This window comes from Macadamia integrifolia, chromosome 1 (genome assembly GCF_013358625.1).
Source record: "Macadamia integrifolia cultivar HAES 741 chromosome 1, SCU_Mint_v3, whole genome shotgun sequence".
In the NCBI taxonomy this organism is placed as follows: domain Eukaryota; kingdom Viridiplantae; phylum Streptophyta; class Magnoliopsida; order Proteales; family Proteaceae; genus Macadamia; species Macadamia integrifolia.
The window spans coordinates 18,678,896-18,699,259 of NC_056557.1; the positions used below are offsets into that span (position 1 = coordinate 18,678,896).

At 39.0% G+C, this 20,364-nt stretch overlaps 1 long non-coding RNA gene and 1 other non-coding gene across 2 annotated transcripts; both read right to left on the reverse strand.

The window, feature by feature from the left end:
* Positions 1-3,736: 3,736 nt before the first annotated feature.
* On the reverse strand, positions 3,737-3,843 carry LOC122086550. The gene has a single exon (XR_006142466.1). It is a non-coding gene; the product is annotated as a small nucleolar RNA R71 (small nucleolar RNA).
* Positions 3,844-17,116: 13,273 nt separating this feature from the next.
* On the reverse strand, positions 17,117-19,407 carry LOC122074920. The gene is made up of 3 exons (XR_006139092.1): positions 19,318-19,407; positions 18,451-18,522; positions 17,117-17,428 (listed from the first exon to the last, which is right to left on the reverse strand). It is a non-coding gene; the product is annotated as an uncharacterized LOC122074920 (long non-coding RNA).
* Between the last annotated feature and the right edge of the window lie 957 nt (positions 19,408-20,364).

Below are 20,364 nucleotides of genomic sequence, written 5' to 3' on the forward strand. Positions count from 1 at the left end.
GGGATGGGTCTATATTGGTATTGGTGCCGAAGGTTCATATTCCAATGCCATCTCGTTAAGTTAATGGGACCAAACTAAGGTCTTTCTTCACACTCTCTAAGATCACATGTAAGCATCTCAAAATAATAACTAAGAATTAATGATGACCAAATTAACAAGCTCGATATAGTTTTGGTGTCATCACCAAATAAGTTTATGGTAATAGAACTAAAGGTCCATCAATTGAAACCTCCATAATGGAAAAGATCACCTAATTACATCAAACTATAGCTATAAAACTTGAATATAAGAATATGAAGTATACACCTTTGAATCAGTATTGGTGGTTCTGGTTCCATCCATTTCCTAATCGATTTTCCAGTATTGGTATTATTGGGAATCCCATAGTAGGCCGTCCCATCCCATTTATTATTTGGTATCAAAATCACATCCTAGTACCATCTAGTTCATTAATGGGACGGTCTAGTAATGGGAGTTTTGACCACTCATTTAATGAAGGGTAATTTACAGTGCCACCCCCTATAGAATGCCACTATTGTAGAGACACCCCTACTTAATACCAAATTGCATTCACAACCCTTACCGTCAATTAGAGAGAGAGGCAAGAATGAAGGGGTCGATTGGTAGATGTTCTTCTCTCAGAAGTAGAGATCAGGTCAACATAGGTGGGAGTCAGTTTGAGAAGGAAGGAATTTAGGGAGTGAAAATCGATAGAGAAAACATGTGACAGAGGCAGTTGATGTAAGTTGGGAGAGGAAATAGGGGAGATAGGTGATCGGTGGCGGAAAAATGGGTAAGGCAGTGAGGCAGTAGGGCAGCGGTGGAGGGAGGGGGAAGAACAGGAGATGTAGAATGGGAATATTTCTACCTTTCTCTAGTTTAAGGCTCACTTTTACTGCCGCTGCCACTGCAGGGGACGGGAACCAGGTTCAAGCGCCGGTGATCAGAAGTTCAAGTAGACGTGTTTAGGTAGCCGTTTGTAGGTAGCCATTAGTAGATAACCGTTAGCAGAGAGGTAACCATTAGCAGAGAGGAAAATAGAAACAATTATGTGTGAAATATAGATTATAAAGCATGCATTTTTACATATTTAGAATGGAGTTACCTTGGGTTTTACTCTCTTTTTGCAGGATTATTATTTTAACGGCCTTGGGGAATACCGGGTGCCATATCTCCATTTTTACACGTAAATAGTCCTATTTCTTTTCATGGCTGCGAAGAGGATGAAATTCTGAGTAAGATGGATGTGTTGCATTAAAAGTACACATTCGTTGTGACACCCACACATGTGATTATTTCTTTTGGGCCAGAAAAAGAATAAAGGACTAGAATAGAACCGAGATGCAGGCCATCCCTTCTACAGTTGTCCCAGGGGTATAAGAGACATTCTAGATGCCAACAAAGATGGTGGGACCCCTCCCCCTTGAGCGATTGAAGATTCTTCTCTCTCCTACTTGTTGGAGATTTGTTGAAGATCTCGTAGTTTCCACCTACTTAAAGGACAAGGGGCATAGAAGGAATTTCCAAATCAATTAGAAGATGTCCAAATTGATCAAAGCAAAGCAAGAAAAATCGTTCAAGGAAGGTTGTGCACAAGTTTGAAGAGAGAGAAAATAGAAATTAAAGAGAAAAATAGAGAAAAAGGACAAAAATAGGAAAAAAAGAAGCAAACTTGTGGGATTCCCTCTCTCTCCTACGCATCTCTCCCTTTCTCTCTTCTCTCTCCTCCAGCTCATCACTTTAATCTCTAAAAAAATCCAACAAACAATTGTGGTCCCCCCAATGAGGGAACCCTAATCGTTGGACATTCTCTTCCCCATCCCCTATATAAGAAAAACGATCCAAAGGGAGGGACCACTTTTTTTTCGCCAAATCGTTGGGCACATCTCACTTTTAGAGTTTTTTCTCTAGTTCTCTCTTTCTCTTCTCTAAGTTTTTTCTAGTCTTCTCCTTTAGATCACCTTCTTTTGTTTTTGTTTGAGCACTTATTTAATGAATGCAAGTTTTCTTTTATATTTATGTAGTATTCAATTATAATTTTGATTTCTAGTTCTAGGCTTATTTCAAGATGACAAGAACAAATTGTGGAGCTTCTCTTTTCAAGTTCAGATTTGTCTTCTCTAGACCTAACAATTTTAGATTTGGTTCATTCCAGATCTGATTTTTAAGGCTGGTAGTATTCAAATCTCAACCAAGTTTTCAAGTTCAAGTATTGAAGTTCAAGTAGGTAGGCTTCTTCGTAAGTCTTTTCACCCCCCTCTCATTCCCTCTTCTTGTTACCCATTCATTCTTAACTTAGGCTTTTAATTTCAGTTTTACTTTATTATTTTCCCTTTCCCCCAAGGTTTATGGCTAGCCAATGCGTTGGATCTGCCCCTCCTAGCCATAGAATCATCCTTTTATTTCAGTCTTTACTTTCAGTTATCCCTTTCCCTAAAGCTAAGTAGAAGAGCCATTGTAAGAGTTAATCTCTAGTCAAGTAGGGAAGCTTGCATTATTTGGGGTGCACCCCTCAAGCTAAGCAGAGAAACTTACTTGTATGCCTTTGTCTAGCTTTCTTCCCTATTAATTTCAACACTTTTTCTTTTCTATTTACTTTATTAATTTACTTTATCTCAACCCTTTACTTTATTGCCTTTTATTTCAGCACTTTTACTTTGAGTTATTTACTTTTTATCTATATGGTTTGAAATATTTAAATTCCTAGATGTGTTGGTTAGGACGTTTTTAGATGCATTTGTTTAGGGTGGTAGTTAGAAGTACATCACCATAATTAATCTGTGCACTTTTGCATTACTAGAAGAAACCTAAAATAAAGTGGTTGCTCTCCTTGTGTTTGACTTGTTAGCTACACTGATTAGTACACTTGCGGTTACTTTTAAATATCAAACAAGTTTTTGGCGCCATTTCCGAGGAGACAATTCCATGTTATTTTTTCACTTTCTTTTGGTAAATCGGAGTGCTTTGTTTTCTTTTTCTTTCATTATTTATTGAATTCCTGAGAAGAACAACTTACAATAATAGTTGTATTGGTGGAGGTCGCTAAGCTTCACAATATGATAAAGACAGATTTCACCCTGTAGCAGTACCTCAGGAATCGAGCAACCCCAAATCCCTACTGGTAAGCTCACAAAAAGCCAAAAAAAAATCAAAAATATTTTTCATTCTTTTGTGTTTGTGGTTTGTGGTTTGTCTTATTCTATTTGTGGATAGTGTTCTGTTGCATGAGTGCTGGGTAGGTAGGTAACACTGAGGTTTGGTTAGAAAGAAGAGATCCAACAAGTAGGGACCCTATACGTATACTCTCTTTAGTACCTTTCAATATGGAGACCAACAACGAAACTCTCCATCTAGATTCCTAAAAGATAGGTTCTATCCTGCTAGAATAGCCCATAGCTTCTATCCTGCTAGACTAGCCCAACCTTCTTGCATAGTCCTACCTCAAGCCCAGGGCAATAATTATGAGCTCAAATCTCAGTTCATCACTATGTTGCCTCATTTTTATGGGCTACCTTCTGAGGATGCATACCTATTCCTTAGGGAATTTGAAGAGGTTTGTGTTTTGATTAAGGTCCAACAGTTGACTGATAATGCTATAAAATTAAAGTTCATAACTTTTGCACTCAAGGACCATGCTAAGAAATGACTCTATGGTCTGCCTACCAATTCCATTACCACATGGGATCAGTTTAGTATAGTCTTCCTGAAAAAGTTCTTTCCTTTGCATAAAACCAATAAACTCAGTAGTGACATTCTTCAATTTAGGCAGAAACCTTGTGAGTCGTTCTCCAAATCTACAGAAAGATTTAAGGACCTCCTTCAAGAATGCCCTCACCATGGAATTCATACATGACAACTTTGTCAAATCATTTATGAGGGTATTGATTATCAGACCAAGCAGTTGTTAGAGTGTATATGCCCCAAAGGTTTTACATCTTTACAGATGAAGACGATGCTTGGAACTTTTTGTTTGAATTGGGTGAGAAGACCAAAGAATGGGAGTCTACTCAAGAAATTGAGAGGACAAATAAGGGTTACCTTGTAGAAGGTGTTGTGGCCAAAGAGGCTCAACTTGAGAGTATTATCAAGAAACTCGAAGCCATAGTAGTCAAAGGACCTGCCCAACTGAACCAAATAAATCACTATGTGCCTATGTGTAGTTGGTGCCAATCTCCCACGCATGTGATGGAGGAGTGCCCTAATATTTCTATTGTGAATGGTTTGAATGCAGATCCTGAAAAATATGAATGCCATGTACCAAAACAACCCTTATAGTCAAACCTATAATCCAGGATGTAGATGTTTGAATTTTAAAAGTAACTGCAAGCGTACGGATCAATGTAGCTAATGGGTCAAACACAAGAAGAGCAGCCACTTTATTTTAGGATTCTTTTAGTAACGCGAGAGTGTATCAAAATCATTATGGTGATCTACTTCTAATTACCGCCCTAAAACACATGCATCTAAAAGCGTCCTAACCAACACATCTAGGAATTTAAATTCTTCAAAACATGCAAATAAAGAGTAAACAATTGAAAGTAAAAGTGTTGAAATAAAATAAATAAAATACAAAAAGGAAGAAAGCTAAAGAGAGGCACACAAGTAGGTTTCTCTACTTAGCTTTAGGGAAAGGGAGGCAAAATAAATAACTGAAAGTAAAGGCAATACAAGGATGGTCCATAGCTAGAGAGGGGCAAAGCCAACACATCCATCTAGCCAAGGACCTTGGGGAAAAAGAAAAACAATAAAGTAAAGACTGAAATTAAAAACCTAAGTTAAGAAGGAAAGGGTAGTCCGGAGAGGGAATGAGAGGGGGGGAGAGAAGACTTATGAGAAGCCTACCTACCTGAACTTCAATACTTGAACTTGAAAACTTGAAAACTTTAGTGAGATTTAAAATACTATCAGTACTAAAAACTAGATCTGGAATAAACCAAATCTGAAATTACTAGTACTAGAGAAGAGAAATCTGAACTTGAAACTTTTGCTCCACACTTGGTTCTTGTCACTTAGAACTAAGCCTAGAACTAGAAAGTAAAATTACAACTGAATACCATGAACAATAAATATATATAAAAAAAAAAACTTGCATTCATTAAAATAAAATTCCATTACATAAGTGCTTAAACTAAAAAGAAAGAAGAAGAACTAGAGAAAACCCTAAAGAAAATAAAACCCTAAAAGTAAAGTGCTAGAGCGAAAACCCTAATAGAGAATTGCTAGAGAAAGAGAGGAAACCCTAATTGTAAAGGGCCCCCTCTTCCCTCTTGTATGATGTTTATTTATAGGGAATAGGGGAGAGGGGGTCCAACGATTAGGGTTTGGTTAGGGCTTGATGATGATGTGGATGAGAGATAAGAGAGAAAGGATAGAAAAGAGAGGAGTCCTACAACTTGGGTGAAGTTAGGTGGAGAAGAGAGAACAGAGAGGGAGAGAAATTGTAAGAGATGAGGCTCTCCACGATTTGGTTTCCTAATTAGGGTTTAATTAGGGTGATAATGTGGAAAATAGGAGAAAAAAAAAAGGAAAAGAGAGAAAATAGGAGAGAGCCTACGATTTGGTTTCCTAATTAGGGTTTAATTATGGTGATGATGTGGAAAATAGGAGAAAAAAAAAAGGAAAAGAAAGAAAATAGGAGAGATCCTACGATTTGGTTCTTTTTTTTTCTTATTTTCTTTCTCTCTCTTCTATCTTGCGCACAAGCTCCCTTGGCCGCCCCCTTTAAGTGATGAGTAGGAGAGAGAAATCATCCAACAAAAAAAAAATCTTCAAAAAAAATTGCAATCAAGAAGTTTGAACGTGAGACCTCCTAGTGAGCAAGGGATTTTTGTACACCACAACTCACCAACTATGCTAGGTAGTTGTTGTTACCAAAAAAGAATCTTCAATCACTAAAGGGGGGTCCATCGATCCTTGTTAGCATTTTAAATATTCCTTGTACACTTGGAACAACTGCAAATGGGTTGGTTCTGCATCTCGGTTCAATTCTGATCCATTAATCTTTTTTCTTACCCAAAAAGAATAATCACTTGTATGGGTGACCAAACGGATGTGTACTTTTAATGCAATAAGTCCATCTTGCTCAGAATTTCATCCTCTTCATAATCATGAAAAGAAATAGGACCTCTTTATGTGTGAAATTGGAGATATAGAGCCTGATAGTCCTTAAGGCATTTAAAATACAAAACCTACAAAAAGAGAGTAAAACCCAAGGTAGCTCTATTCTAAATATGTAAAAATGCATGCTTTACTACCCAAGATTTCACAAATATATGTGCTCATTAGTAGGAATCATCTCAACTTCTCTTAGAATCAAGCCAATAATCAAGCAGGTCCTAATTTTCAACTCTTGAGTCAATGATAGTTTGTTCCCCAACAAGCCAATCAAAGGAACATACCCCCCAATCAGCAGAACAATTTTAGGATCCCTACTTAATCTGCTATTCCACCACCTCCTGTAAATCAACCTCTAGGATTCATGAGAGGAGGTGGTGATTTGGCTAGGCTTTCTTCTTTAGAGAAAAGCATAGAACTTCTCATGAGTACTTTCATGACAAGCCAACATAACATGGAGAAGCAAATCTCCCAACTGGCTAATGTTTTGCATGAAAGGGAAAAAGGAAAGATGCCTAGTCAACCTGAATCAAATCCTAGGAATGTTAATATGAATCATCAACTAGTTCCAAATCAGTTGAATTCAATTCAAAAGAGTCCACAACAAGAGCCCTCCAATCATTGTAATTCTATTTATGCCTTAAGGAGTGGTTGTGAATACAAAATGGATGATTGTGCATCCATTCTACCTGATAATCCCAAGGACTTTTCTAATGAGGTTAGTACTCAGCTTCCTTTTCAAGGTTCATCTGATGAACTTGAAGTTGTTAAACAAGAAACACTTGAACGAGTCTATGTCTCTAAAGCCCCATTCCCTATAAGATTGGTAAACAATAAGAAAAATGCTGCCTATGATAATTCTTGATGTATTTAAGAAGGTGTAGGTCAACATCCCCTTGCTGGATGCAATATCCCAAGGACCCCCTTATGCTAAAGTCCTTAAAGATTTATGTACTCATAAGCGGACTACAAATGTGCCAAAGAAAGCTTTCTTGGTTGCCAATATTAGCTCCATCTTGGCTCAACCAATGGTGGCTAAATATAAGGACCTTGGGTGCCCAACAATCTCTTGTGTTATTGGTAGCACCAAGATTGACCATGCTCTTCTTGATTTAGGTGCAAGTGTCAATCTATTGCCCAACTCTATTTACCAATAGTTGAGATTGGGAGAGCTAAAACCGATGACTGTCACACTTCAATTAGCAAATAGATCTGTCAAGACTCCAAAAGGAATGGTAGATGATGTCTTAATTAAAGTTGAGGAATTCTTATTCCCTATTGATTTAATTGTTTTAGACACCCAGCCTATCTCTTCCATAAGAGATCAAATCCCGACCATTTTGGGTAGACTGTTTCTTACCAACAGCAATGCCTTAATTAATTGCAGGAATGGTCTGATGAAGCTTTCCTTTGGCAACACTTCAGTGGACTTTAATGTCTTTAGGTTAGGCAAGCAACCTCATTTAGATGAAGAAGTTCATATGCTCCAGGAAATCCCAGATTCCATTGAGACATATTTTGATATTGATTTGGATTCTGGATTTCAAGAATGTATGGAAAAATTGGGTGATTTTGATGAGGAAATGATGTCTAAGGTTTGGAGTCTCCAACCATCTATAGAGCCCATTGGACCCTTGTCTGCCTCAATGCCCAAGCCCTCCATTGTTGAGCCTCCTAAACTTGAGTTGAAGGAGTTGCCTTCTAATCTTAAATATGCTTTTTTGGGAGAGGATCATACTCTTCCAGTTATTATTGCTTCTGATTTGACTTCTAGTCAGGAGGAGGAGTTGATTAAGCTTTTAAGGGAAAATAAGGAAGCCATAGGATGGACCATGGCTGACATCAAAGGAATTATCCCTTTTACTATTCAACATCATATTCATATCATTGAGGGGTCCAAACCTTCAACGGAACCCCAGAGAAGAGCTAACCCAGTGATGAAGGAAGCCATGCAAAAATAAGTTTTAAAGTGGATGGATAATGGGATCATTTATCCCATTTTTGACAGTCATTGGGTAAGTGCAGTTCAAGTTGTGCCAAAGAAATTTGGAATTACTTTAGTACAAAATGTCAATAATGAGTTAATTCCAACCCATATCCAAACAGGATAGAGAGTTTGCATTGACTACCTTAGGTTAAATGCTGTAACTTAGAAGGACCACTTTCCTTTGCCATTTATTGATCAGATGTTAGAGCATCTAGCTGACCATGAGTATTATCGTTTCCTATATGGCTATTCTGGTTATAACCAAATCCCAATTGGCCCTGAAGATCAACATAAGACCACTTTAAATTGCCCATTCGAAACTTTTGCTTACCGGTGCATGCCATTTGGGCTATGCAATGCCCCTGCAACTTTCCAGCGGTGTATGATGAGTATCTTCTCTGATATGGTGGAAACATTTCTTGAGGTCCTTATGGATGATTTTTTCATTCATGCCTCCACCTACTCTGATTGCCTTCACCATCTTCGATTGGTATTAAAGAGGTGTAGGGAGAAGAACTTGGTCTTAAATTGGGAGAAATGTCATTTCATGGTGAAAGAAGGCATTGTACTCGGTCATGTGATTTCCAAAGAAAGGATTATGGTTGAAAAAGCAAGGTGGACCTCATTGTCAATCAACCACCTCCCAAATCTGTAAAAGATATCCCTTCCTTTCTGGGGCATGCTGGCTTTTACAGGAGATTCATTAAGGATTTTAGCAAAATAGCTAGACCTCTAACTAACCTACTGGCTAAGGATCAACCCTTTGAGTTCTCTAAATATTTTCTTGAGAGTTTCAAACACTTGAAGAAAGAGTTGACCACTGCATCCATCATCCAACCACCTGTGTGGACTGAGCCCTTTGAGCTGATGTGTGATGTGTCAAACTTTGCTATAGGAGCCATTTTGGGACAAAAACTCAAAAATTGCCCACAGTGATTCATTATGCAAGTAGGCCTCTAAACAATGCACAACTTAATTACAGTACTACTAAGAAAGAATTCCTAGCTGTTGTATTCACTTTAAAGAAGTTTCGGTCCTACTTGATTGGGTCTCATGTGATCATCTATATGGACCATGCAGCAATCAGATACCTTGTAACAAAGAAAGATGCTAAAGCTCGTCTCATTTGATGGGTCTTGTTGCTACAAGAGTTTGATCTTGAGGTACGGGAAAAGAAAGGAACAGAGAATATGGTTGCAAATCATCTATCTCGGCTGCCTAATTCTTTGACTAGTGAATCTCTAGTCAACAAGAGCTTTCCTGATGAGCAGTTATTGGTAGTCTCTAGTGAACTATGGTGCTGACATTGTCAACTATTTGGTTATGGGTGTGACACCTCTCCTTTTTTGTCACTAGAAGATCATTTATATATTAAAAGAGAAAAGAAAAATAATGTACACAGCTCAAGAAAAAATAAAAGAGAAGAGGATGGAGATGCACATAATCCACCTTCGGCATTGCCATCAGCAGATTAAGACATCAAAACTAAACTCTCCTCAACTAAAGAATATAGATACAAAGACAAATTATTGCAACCATATTCAAATCCAGCTTGACCAAGGTTTGCCAAGAGATAAAAGGGGATGAAACTTCAAAGTGAGTAGCTGACTTGGATAAGAAATCAGTGACAGAATTGGCTTCTGGGTAGTAGTGAGTGATCTTCCACTCTACCCATTGAAGATAGGAGGAACAAGATATCCACCGTTGACAGACAATCCAAGGTAATTTCCTTTTCAACGAAAGGGTTACCATGGCGACCGAGTCACATTCAATCTTTTGGCATTCTCAAGACCTGAGATAATGGCCATGAATTCGCTTCAAAGTTTGTGCAGATGCCAAGATATTCTCTAAAGTTTGCAATCACCTCAGCCCTCTCATTTCTGAAGACACCACCCACCCCAGATTTCCCTAGGTTTCCTAGGGAACACCCATCAGTATTTAACTTCAGCTAGCCACTTGGGAGAGAACACCAAAGAACTACAATACATTCTTTCTGCCTCCGTTGAACCCCTGGGAAACCCAACCTTCTCGCACACATCAAGTCATCAAAAGAAACCATCACCGTTGTATGAGCCAAAGTTTGGCAAAGAATCTCAGTTTTAACTCTAGCAAAGCAAATGCTCATAGGGTGCTCACTCCTTCATAGCGCCTAGAGTTTCTTTCCAACCAAATGAAGTACGGGATCAGAATAAAGCCCTTCTACCAAATTCCTTTCAGATTAACAGTTTTTGCCTACATTTTCCACCAAGAAATCAGATGTTCATCACCTGCAAAAATAGGCCACTGCACCCCAAAACATCCACAGAACAGATTCCACATCGAGAAAGTTCATAGAAAACATGGTCTTTGTGATCCTCCGCTTTGCCGCACAATTCACATCTGGAAGGCAATGGAATCCCCCTCTTTTTCACATTGTCATCAAGAGCCAATTTGTTTTTAAATAGCCTCCAACCAAAAGCAGATTGGCGAGGAAGAATAGAGGATTGTCATAAAAGGGAGGACCAGCCCACTTTAGGCAACCTTCTTCTATATTTTTCCCAAGCCGAGTTCATTGTGAATATTCCCGTCGTGGTAGACGCCAATGACACTCATCCATCTTATCAGAGACATGAATGGACTTAGCTTCTTCAAAAATTCACCATCTCTGATGAGCACATTTATGTGTGAAATCTAGATTATAAAGCATGCATTTTTACATATTTAGAATGGAGCTACCTTGGGCTTTACTCTCTTTTTGCAGGATTTATATTTTAAAGGCCTTAGGGAATATCGGGAGCCATATCTCTATTTTTACATGCAAACAAGTCATGTTTCTTTCATGGATGCGAAGATGATGAAATTCTAAGTAAGATGGATGTGTTGCATTAAAAGTACACATTCGTTGTGATAGTACACGTGATTATTCTTTTCGGGCCAGAAAAAAAATAAATGACCAAAATAGAACCGAGATACAGGTCATCCCTTCTGCAGTTGTCCCAGGGGTACAACAGACATTCAAGATGCCAACAATGATGATGGGAGCCCCCTTGAGAGATTGAAGATTCTTCTCTCTCCTACTTGTTGGAGATTTGTTGAAGATCTCCTATTTTCCACCTACTTAAAGCACAACGTGCATGGAAGGAATTTCCAAATCAATTAGAAGATGTCCAAATCAATCAAAGCAAAGCTAGAAAAATCATTCAAAGAAGGTTGTGCACAAGTTTGAAAAGAGAGAAAATAGAAATTAAAGAGAAAAATAGAAATAAAGGATAAAAATAGCAAAAAAGGAAGCAAACTCGCAGGATTCCCTCTCTCTCCTACGATTCTCTCCCTTTCTCTCTTCTCTCTCCTCCACCTCATCACTTTGATCTCCAAAAAAATCCAATAAACAATTGTGGGTCCCCCCCAGTGAGGAAACCCTAATCGTTGGACATTCTCTTGCCCATCCCCTATATAAGAGAAATGATCCAAAGGGAGGGAGCACTTTTTTTCCCCAAATCGTTGGGCACATCTCACTTTTACAGTTTTTTTCTCTAGTTCTCTCTTTCTTTTCTCTAGGTTTTCTCTAGTCTTCTCCTTTAGATCTCCTTCTTTTGTTTTTGTTTGAGCCCTTATGTAATGGATATTTATTTAATGAATGCAACTTTTCTTTTATGTTTATGGTTTATGGTATTCAATTGTAATTTTCATTTCTAGTTCTAAACTTAGTTCTAGGTGACAAGAAAAAATTGTGGAGCTTCTCTTTTCAAGTTCAGATTTTTCTTCTCTAGTCCTAGCAAATTCAGATTTGGTTTATTCCAGATATGGTTTTTAGGGTTGGTAGTATTTCAAATCTCAACCAAGTTTTCAAGTTCAAGTAGGTAGGCTTCTTCATAAGTCTTCTCACCCCCCCCCCTCTCATTCCCTCTTCTTGCTACCAATTCATTCTCAACTTAGGCTTTTAATTTCAGTTTCACTTTATTGTTTTTCATTTCCCCCAAGGTTCATGGCTAGCCGATGCGTTGGCTCTTCCCCTCCTAACCATAGAATCATCATTTTATTTCATTTTTTACTTTCAGTTATCCATTTTCCTAAAGCTAAGTAGAAGAGCCCTTGTAAGAGTTACTCTCTAGTTAAGTAGGGAAGCTTGCATTATCTGCAGTGCACCCATTTGGCTAAGCAGAGAAACCTACTTATGTGCCTTTCTCTTGCTTTCTTCCCTTTTAATTTCAGCACTTTTTCTTTTCCTTTTACTTTATTACTTTACTTTATCTCAGCCCTTTACTTTATTGCCTTTTATTTCAGAACTTTTACTTTCAATTATTTACTTTTTATCTGTGTGGTTTGAAGTATTTAAATTCCTATATGTGTTTGTTAGGACCTTTTTAGATGCATTTGTTTAGGGCGGTAGTTAGAAGTAGATCACCATAATTAATCTGTGCACTTTTGCATTACTAGAATAATCCTAAAATAAAGTGGTTGCCCTCCTTGTGTTCAACCTGTTACTACACTGATCCGTATGCTTGCGGTTACTTTTAAATATCAAACATAAATCCACTATCGTACTTGAGTCACTAATCTTAGCAGCTTTCTTCGCAGGGTAGTCCGCAATGTGATTCGCTTCACTAAAGCAATGAGTGATCTTCTAAGAGATTGACTCAAGGAATAGAAGAATAAATAACCATTTTTGGAGAACAAACCACGGAATATGATTCAACTGCATGGATGTAACCACAACTACTTAGTCTAATTCTATCCATAGGCCAAGGGCATTGAGCTCTTTAGCTCGCATAATGCCTTCCATAACCACCTCAAATTCTGTCTCATATATTGGTTTTTTTTCCTTTAGAAGATCCAAAAATCATATTAATGATAAGGAAAGAAAATATAGTACAAATGAGATATACCAGCACTACTAAGATTAGGAAGAGAATTTGCAAGATTCCTTCCCACCTTTGGCATTTCCATCAGCAGGAAAGAGCTCCAAAGAAACTCAACCTAACAGAATAGAGAAAAAAAAAACTACATAAATCTGTAACGGGGATGCATATTGGCATCCCACACCAGCTCCATATTGATCGAGGAAGGCCAAACCAGAACAGAGTCAGAGATGTCTAGTCTGACTACTGATTTTGCAAGATAGCCTGCTACTAGGTTAGCCTCACGATAGTAGTGAATGATCTTCCACTCAACTAAATCTAGATGAAAACATAAGCCTCTCCATCTTTGACAAACAAACCAAGGTACCAGACCTCTTGTAAGAAGGTTTACCACAGCCAAAAATGGACTGAAAGAGGAGCTCACCTATCCACAACTGTTCCTTATGTATGGCAACTCTTGCCCCGCTCTGCCTGGACTACCCATAGAGCTTCCATCAACATTAAGCTCGAGCTAATTTAGTGGTGGTTTGCACCAATGCACCTCTAGGGGAGGTTCATAAACCTTATTTTCAATCTTCAACTTGAGCTTTCTACAACAAAGGATAATCTTATGTTTTATTCTGTAATGACCTCAAGATTTAATCCTCCTGAGGACATGCATGAATTGTTGGTTGGGTCGGTAAAGGGTTGATCAGGGAGTTGGGATACTAGATTCCTGTCATTTATCATGTGGAGTTACTGAACCTGCCAATTTGGGAACATTAGATAGTGATTTATGATCAACAATGATTGTTTTCTTTGCAATCAAAATTTTCTCTCCAAATCTATGAGTGGATATTTAGTTCTGTCACTCTAATTTAATTCATCTATTAAATAAATGCAGTTAAATTTTTTTATTATTATTAGAGAGCTGCTTCATAAATTTCTCATTAATTTTGGTATAATAGTATCATACATACATATATATGTGTGTGTGTGTGTGTGTATGTGTGTGTGCGTGTGAATGAAAAATATGTTAAAGAGAAAAACAAGAAACAATATAATAGCTGAGAAGGCTAGACAAGGGGTAGATCCCAAACAAAATAAACAAAACAAGCATCAAAAGTATGATACATCGAAAACAAGAGTCATTTTGAAAACAAGACAAGGCACTCTCTAGTCATCTTACAAGCACTAATGAAGGACATCAATGAAATGGCTGCTACGGTGAAGTTAAAGGTGATGGACGTAATCAAATCTAAGCTTTCTAGCTGCAAGGGAAAGCTCCTTTCCATGGCTGGAAGGGTTGAGCTAGTGAAGTCTGTTATTTATGGAATGCCCATGCACAGCTTCTTGGTCTACTGGTGGCCTGCAACTATAATTAAATGCCTTGAAAAATGAATGAGAAACTTTATCTGGATGGGGGAGATTGACTCTTCCAAAGCAACCACTGTGAAATGGGACTTGATTTGCAAGCCTAAGCAGGAGGGTGGCCTAGGCATCAGAAGGCTCCGCGAGGTGAACATGGCTTTGATTGTCAAGCTGACCTGGAAGATTAAGAATGAGGACTCCCAGCTGAGCAGACTTTTCCGTGCCAGATTTCTATCTGCCTTTGGTAGAATAAGAAGGTCCTATAAATGCTCGTCTATTTGGCCAGGGGTCAAGAGAATGTGGAATTTCATTTCCAACAATGAGAGATGGGTCATAGGCAGTGGTAGAAATATTGATTTCTGGAATGACAACTGGTTGGGTCCAAAACCCATTCGGGATTTATTTGATCTGGGTGAGGATTCCTTGCCTCGTCTCTCTCTCCCTGTGTCTGATCTCATTGACAATGGCAATCGGGTGCTGCCCCAAGTGCATTCCAGCTTCTTACTTGGAATTTTCCAAAGGATAAAGGAGATAAACCTCCCTCCCTCTTTTATGGAGGATAGATGTGTTTGGAGCCTTGATCCAATGGGCATTTTTTCTATTAAATCTGGTTTAAAGTCTCCTAATCCAATGGTTTCATGGGCTTCTCTTGTTTGGCATAAGCATCTCCCTCCATGGCCCTCTTTGTTGGGATGGCGTTGGCTCCATGGGAAACTTCCAACAAATGAACTGATTCAAGTCAAAGGAATCTAGCTCCCTTCAAAGTGATACTTATGTGGCCTAAGCTCTGAGACTTTCTCCCATTTATTCCTTGATTGCTGATTTTCTTCAGCTCTATGGAGCCAAACTGCCGATCCTTTTAATGAGGCTTGGAATCGGAAAACCGTAGTGATTGATATGGCGGCTTGGTGGAGCAATAAGGGGAATGGCTGGTACTTGAAAGAGGCTTGGTTGACTTGTCTTTTCTCCACTTTGGATGCAATATGGAAGGAAAGGAACCACAGGTGCTTCGAGGGGAAAAAGAGAAGTATATCTATGATCCTGAGTGGCATTAAAGGGGAGATCACCTTCGTATGCAGCAGTCTGAAGTTCTCTCCCAAGTCAGTTGATGATCTCATTATCTACAACAGATTGCATCTTGAAAAATATAGGTAGCCAGTGCTTCGTATCTTAGAAGTTCACTGGTGCAAACCCATGAGATCTTGGGTGAAGCTCAATTCTGATGGCTGCTCTCTTGGCAATCTGGGTCCCGCAAGAGGAGGTGACATCCTTCGGGACCATGGCGCCAGAATGATGATCTGCTTCCAAATTTTTTGGGGGGTATCTACTAGCTTTTTTGCCAAGATTTGGAGCATTATTAAGGGTATCAAACTTGCTCGTGAGATGGGCATTCAGCGCCTGTAGATCGAGTCTGACTCTTCTGCTGTTGTTTCCCTCTTCCATCACAGACTAATTCCATGGTTCGTGCTTCAGGAGTGGAATCAACTTCTTAGTTACATAAACTCTATTGAGTGGAAGATTTCCCACTGCTACAGAGAAGCCAATCCCATCGCGGATTTCCTAGCTAAGGATGCAACAAAATCTGGGATTTCCTCTAATGATGTTTCCCTCCCTCAGCACATCACACACGAGCTATTTAACGATGAGGCTGGTCGTTCTAGATTTAGATTCATAAGATAGCGATTGTGAGCCTCTGTTGATGGAATTGCCGAAGGTGGAGGCTCACTTCAGGCTCTTGTAATATATTTTTCCTTTCTTATATTTTTTTTAATAAAATCTGACCTTTTAGCAAAAAAAAAAAAAAAGATGAAGTCGTTGGAGGATTTGAGAGTGTAAAAAATTTTTGGAATATCAATTATCTCTCCAATTCAAAGGAGCATTTTAGAAGTTTCCTGGCATAAGCCTAATTTAGAATGGTTGAACCTTAATATTGATGGCTGCTCCCTTGGAAATCCAGGTAATTCAAGTGCAGGTGGTATTCTTAGGAACTCTGATGGACTGTCAACGGGGAGTTTTTCAGCTTTCCTTGTGGTCCACTCAAATTTCTATGCTCAATTTGTAGCTTTTTTCTTTGGGATCCATTTAGCCAAATGCAAAGGTGCTTTATATCTTTGGGTTTAATGTGATTCTATTACAGTGGTAACAAGTGTCTCAAATAGAACATCCCATGGATATTCCGACAGCAATGGAAGGATTTTAGTGGTTACCTTTCTTCTATTACATGGAAAATTACCCATATTATGAGAGAAGGAAATACCATTGTAGATATTCTACCAAAAAGAGAGGCGTCATCTTGATCTTCCATATCTTGGATGATACATCCTGATTTTGTTAATGATGAAGTACTTTGGGACATACAGGAAAGACCAAGATTTAGATTTGTTTCTTCTTGATTTTCTATTCTTCATTTGTAGTTTCTCTGCTCTGAGTCTTCTGCTGATGGCAATGTTGTAGGTGGGGTCTCAAGACATTGATAGATGGGATTTAAGTCTCTACTGATGGCAATGCCGAAGGTGGAGCTTAAAGTCCTTTCTATTTCTTTATATTTGTTGTGATCGTATGGGTATGCCTGGACACTTTCTTTGTACATCCCCTTAATCTAATATAGTTTTTGCATTTGTTGATTCATAGAAAAAGAAAGTATGATACATCAAAAGACAAGAGGAGTAAACTAACTAGCCAGAAAGGGGAAACATGAGATGACAAGGGGGAATGAAACTGTCACACCCCGCCTCCACTCACCTGAAGGTTGGTAACATGGACACGCACACGTGTCCACAATCCAACCAGGATCCACGATGTAGTGCTTTAAGTGTATAAATTTATGAAATGATTCTACGATCACAAGATAATAATAATAGTCAAATATACACAACTGGTGAAGTCTAATAATATTTGCCATATTTACCAAAATGTTTCGTAGTGAATTTTAATTACAGTTATGCCCCTAGGGTTATATCTTATATGTAAACAAAAATAAAAAGGGAAGATGTTACTCTCATCCTCAGTGTGCTTTGAAAACACAATCATCACATACACAACCGTCCTCATGCACGACCAGCTCCTTATTCCAAAGGTCACCTCCATAGAGGGTCGACTCCTCAACCACAGTCTCTGAAATGATTCCCTGAATCCACATCTAAAAAGAGGGGCAACAACGGGGGTGAGCTTCCACGAAGCCCAGCAAGGGATGCACACAAAAACTCATAACAAATCATGAAATAAAACAATGTAAATGCCCAACCAAACCAATATGAATGCAATGCCATGATCCAAATTATTAGCAAACAAACCTAATCAACAGATTCTAAGTCCATAATGGTATTAGTGCTACTGCAACATATGTGGTATCCCTAATCATGAATGTACATCATCAGTCCCCAAGGATACAAGCTAATTGTGAGTCAGGAGCATACCGGTCCCTACATGGTTTCTTCGTTGCCCGGTAAGCCCCTATTAATAATCCCCCATAATACCACTACATCAAATCCAACATCTCATGTAGGGCATACCCACCATCGAATCCAACATTGCATGAGGGTTTGTCATGATGCTAGCATCTATGCATCTCAGTCATCGAAAATCATCCCAAACGTCGGACCTCCAGACGGTAGGATTAGCCAATACATAAACCCCTATTAGCAATGATTGTAACACCAGGGTAGTTATCCTAGCCCAATGCATTCTAACATGCCACATCACATGACAATCACACTCACACACCCCATGGGCATAGAGTGCCAGAACCAACCATCATTCACCCTGTATTCCACACTCACACACCATGGGTCTGCGGTGTCGGAATAAACCTTTGGCCACCTTGTATCTCACTCTCCACAATACACACACACACACACACACACACACACACACATACACATTCATCCTAGACATGCAATGTCAGAACCCAACCTTTGGCCACCCTGCATCTCAGTCACACACAAAACACACATTCACCCTAGACATGCAGTGCTGGAATCCAACCTTCGGCTACCTTGCATCCCAGTCACACACACACACACTCCATTCACAACTCATGTCATTGTGCAACATCCACATCCAACACAAGTAACAAGTTTATAATATGAAATTAGCATGCTGATCTACATATGCATCATAACATAAACATTCCATAAAATAAAATCACACAAATCCCCTCACCTCGAGTCCTAGGTGATGATGGACAGCCGATGGCCTCGTGCCGCATTGCCTCATCACCACTTGGTTCTACTCCTAGGATACATAAGATTTTTAAGAAAATAAACCACCCATAGAGAAATGAGACCCTATGCACATGTTATAGCTTCATTTCATATCTCTTTTTTCTTTGAAATCGTTCTCAAATTGGGGGTTTTATGACTATAGGGATGATTTATATGTGGGGGATGTTTACCCATATCAATTAACATAGATTAAGTGTATTCAATGGGTTGGTTAAGATGGGTTTACACTATACATCCAAATTTCCCCATATTTCAAGTCGCGACTAAGCTAAATTAGGGGATTTCAATTGAGGGTTTATGTGGTGACCACCAATGGCTTATGTGGTCACCCCAATCCACTATACCCATTTTTAATTTCATTTTTCCAAACCCAATTTTGGGTTTGAATGGTGGGATATAAAGGGTTTGGGCAAAACCCACCATTTCTAGGGTTTAGTTACCTAAATTGGGGATTTCACTAGGGAGGGTTCATGGACTCAAATTGATCCATCAATCTTGCTAGGATGAGTCTCTTACACTAAACCCCTCACCCAATTTGTAGTTTTAACAAGTGGGAAGGTGGGTTTTAGTAAATTCCTCATTTCTAGGTTTTGTATTGCTCAAATTGGGGGTGTTTTATGGGGCTTCCTATGGAGGAGGTTTATGCACCCAATGTGAGTGGAAAAACTTGCTAGCTAGTTCCCAACCCGATTGGTACATAGGGCATGTGGGTAGGGAGATTTGGTTGGGGCGATTCTCCACTAGGTGAATAGAAAGGGAAAAGAGGAAGGAGAGAGAGGTGTGTGTGTGTAGAGAATGATCTTACCTAACTTAGTAGGAAACCCTTGCCCCTCCCTTCTTCCTTCTCCCTTGCTCTCCTTCTCCTTCTTCTTCTTTCTCTTTCTCCTTCTCTTTGCTTTTACTTTGGTAGGTGGAGAATGAATGGTAATAGTCTCTATTTATAATCACTTAATTAACTAAGGCCTGTTTGGGAGAAAAATGGGTTTTCACTCATTACCGGGCTAACTCGTTATTTGGCACTAACGGTCCCACCTTGGGGTGACCCGATACATTAATCCCTTACCCAATAAGTGGTACCAACCAATGGAGGTGGTTTGAGGTGCACGAGTGCGATGGCCCGGGTCCCATTGCCACATAACCATGTTTTGGCCAATATACCTCACCGGAGGCATTCACTGGTGAAAACCGAATTGGTCCTCTCATGTGGAAATGGATAATTAAGTTGAATGGGGCCTTTCTTAGGTGTTTCAGTGTGTGGGCCCCACCTCTTGGTATTTTACACCTTTAAGGTTTGGGGATTTTTCCGTGAAGTGTGAGGGCTTGACTGTCCGAAACCCTTCCAATTTTTGAGGCATGAGTAGCAGGTGCAAGTGAAGTCATCCTTCCTTTCCCAAAAAAATACGGCTGCTACTCAGTATTCATTGATACTGGTGTCCTCCGGTGCCTCATCTGTACATTTAAAATAGGAATTTTAGGGCACGAGTATAACAAAAACAACTAATCATAAGGAAGATACAGAAAAATCAAGGAGGGGTGAAAACATAATAAAAAAAAATTGATACATCAAAATCTAAGGGGAGAAATAAGAGGAAGATCTCATGATGAGGTTAGATGCATGTTTCTATTATTATCAGGGCTAACCAAATTGGGAAAAAGTTTATTTCTGATATCAAAGGTAATGACTTCCCAGATTTGCTCGATAGAACGTGTCGAGGAGGACCATCTGCATTTATTTCTTCCCACCAAATGTGGTGAATCACAATGATAAAATCCAACTCACCAATAATGTTACAAGTAGTTTTGCCACTAAAATTTTTCAAGATCTACCTCATTCTCTACCAAAATGAATTAT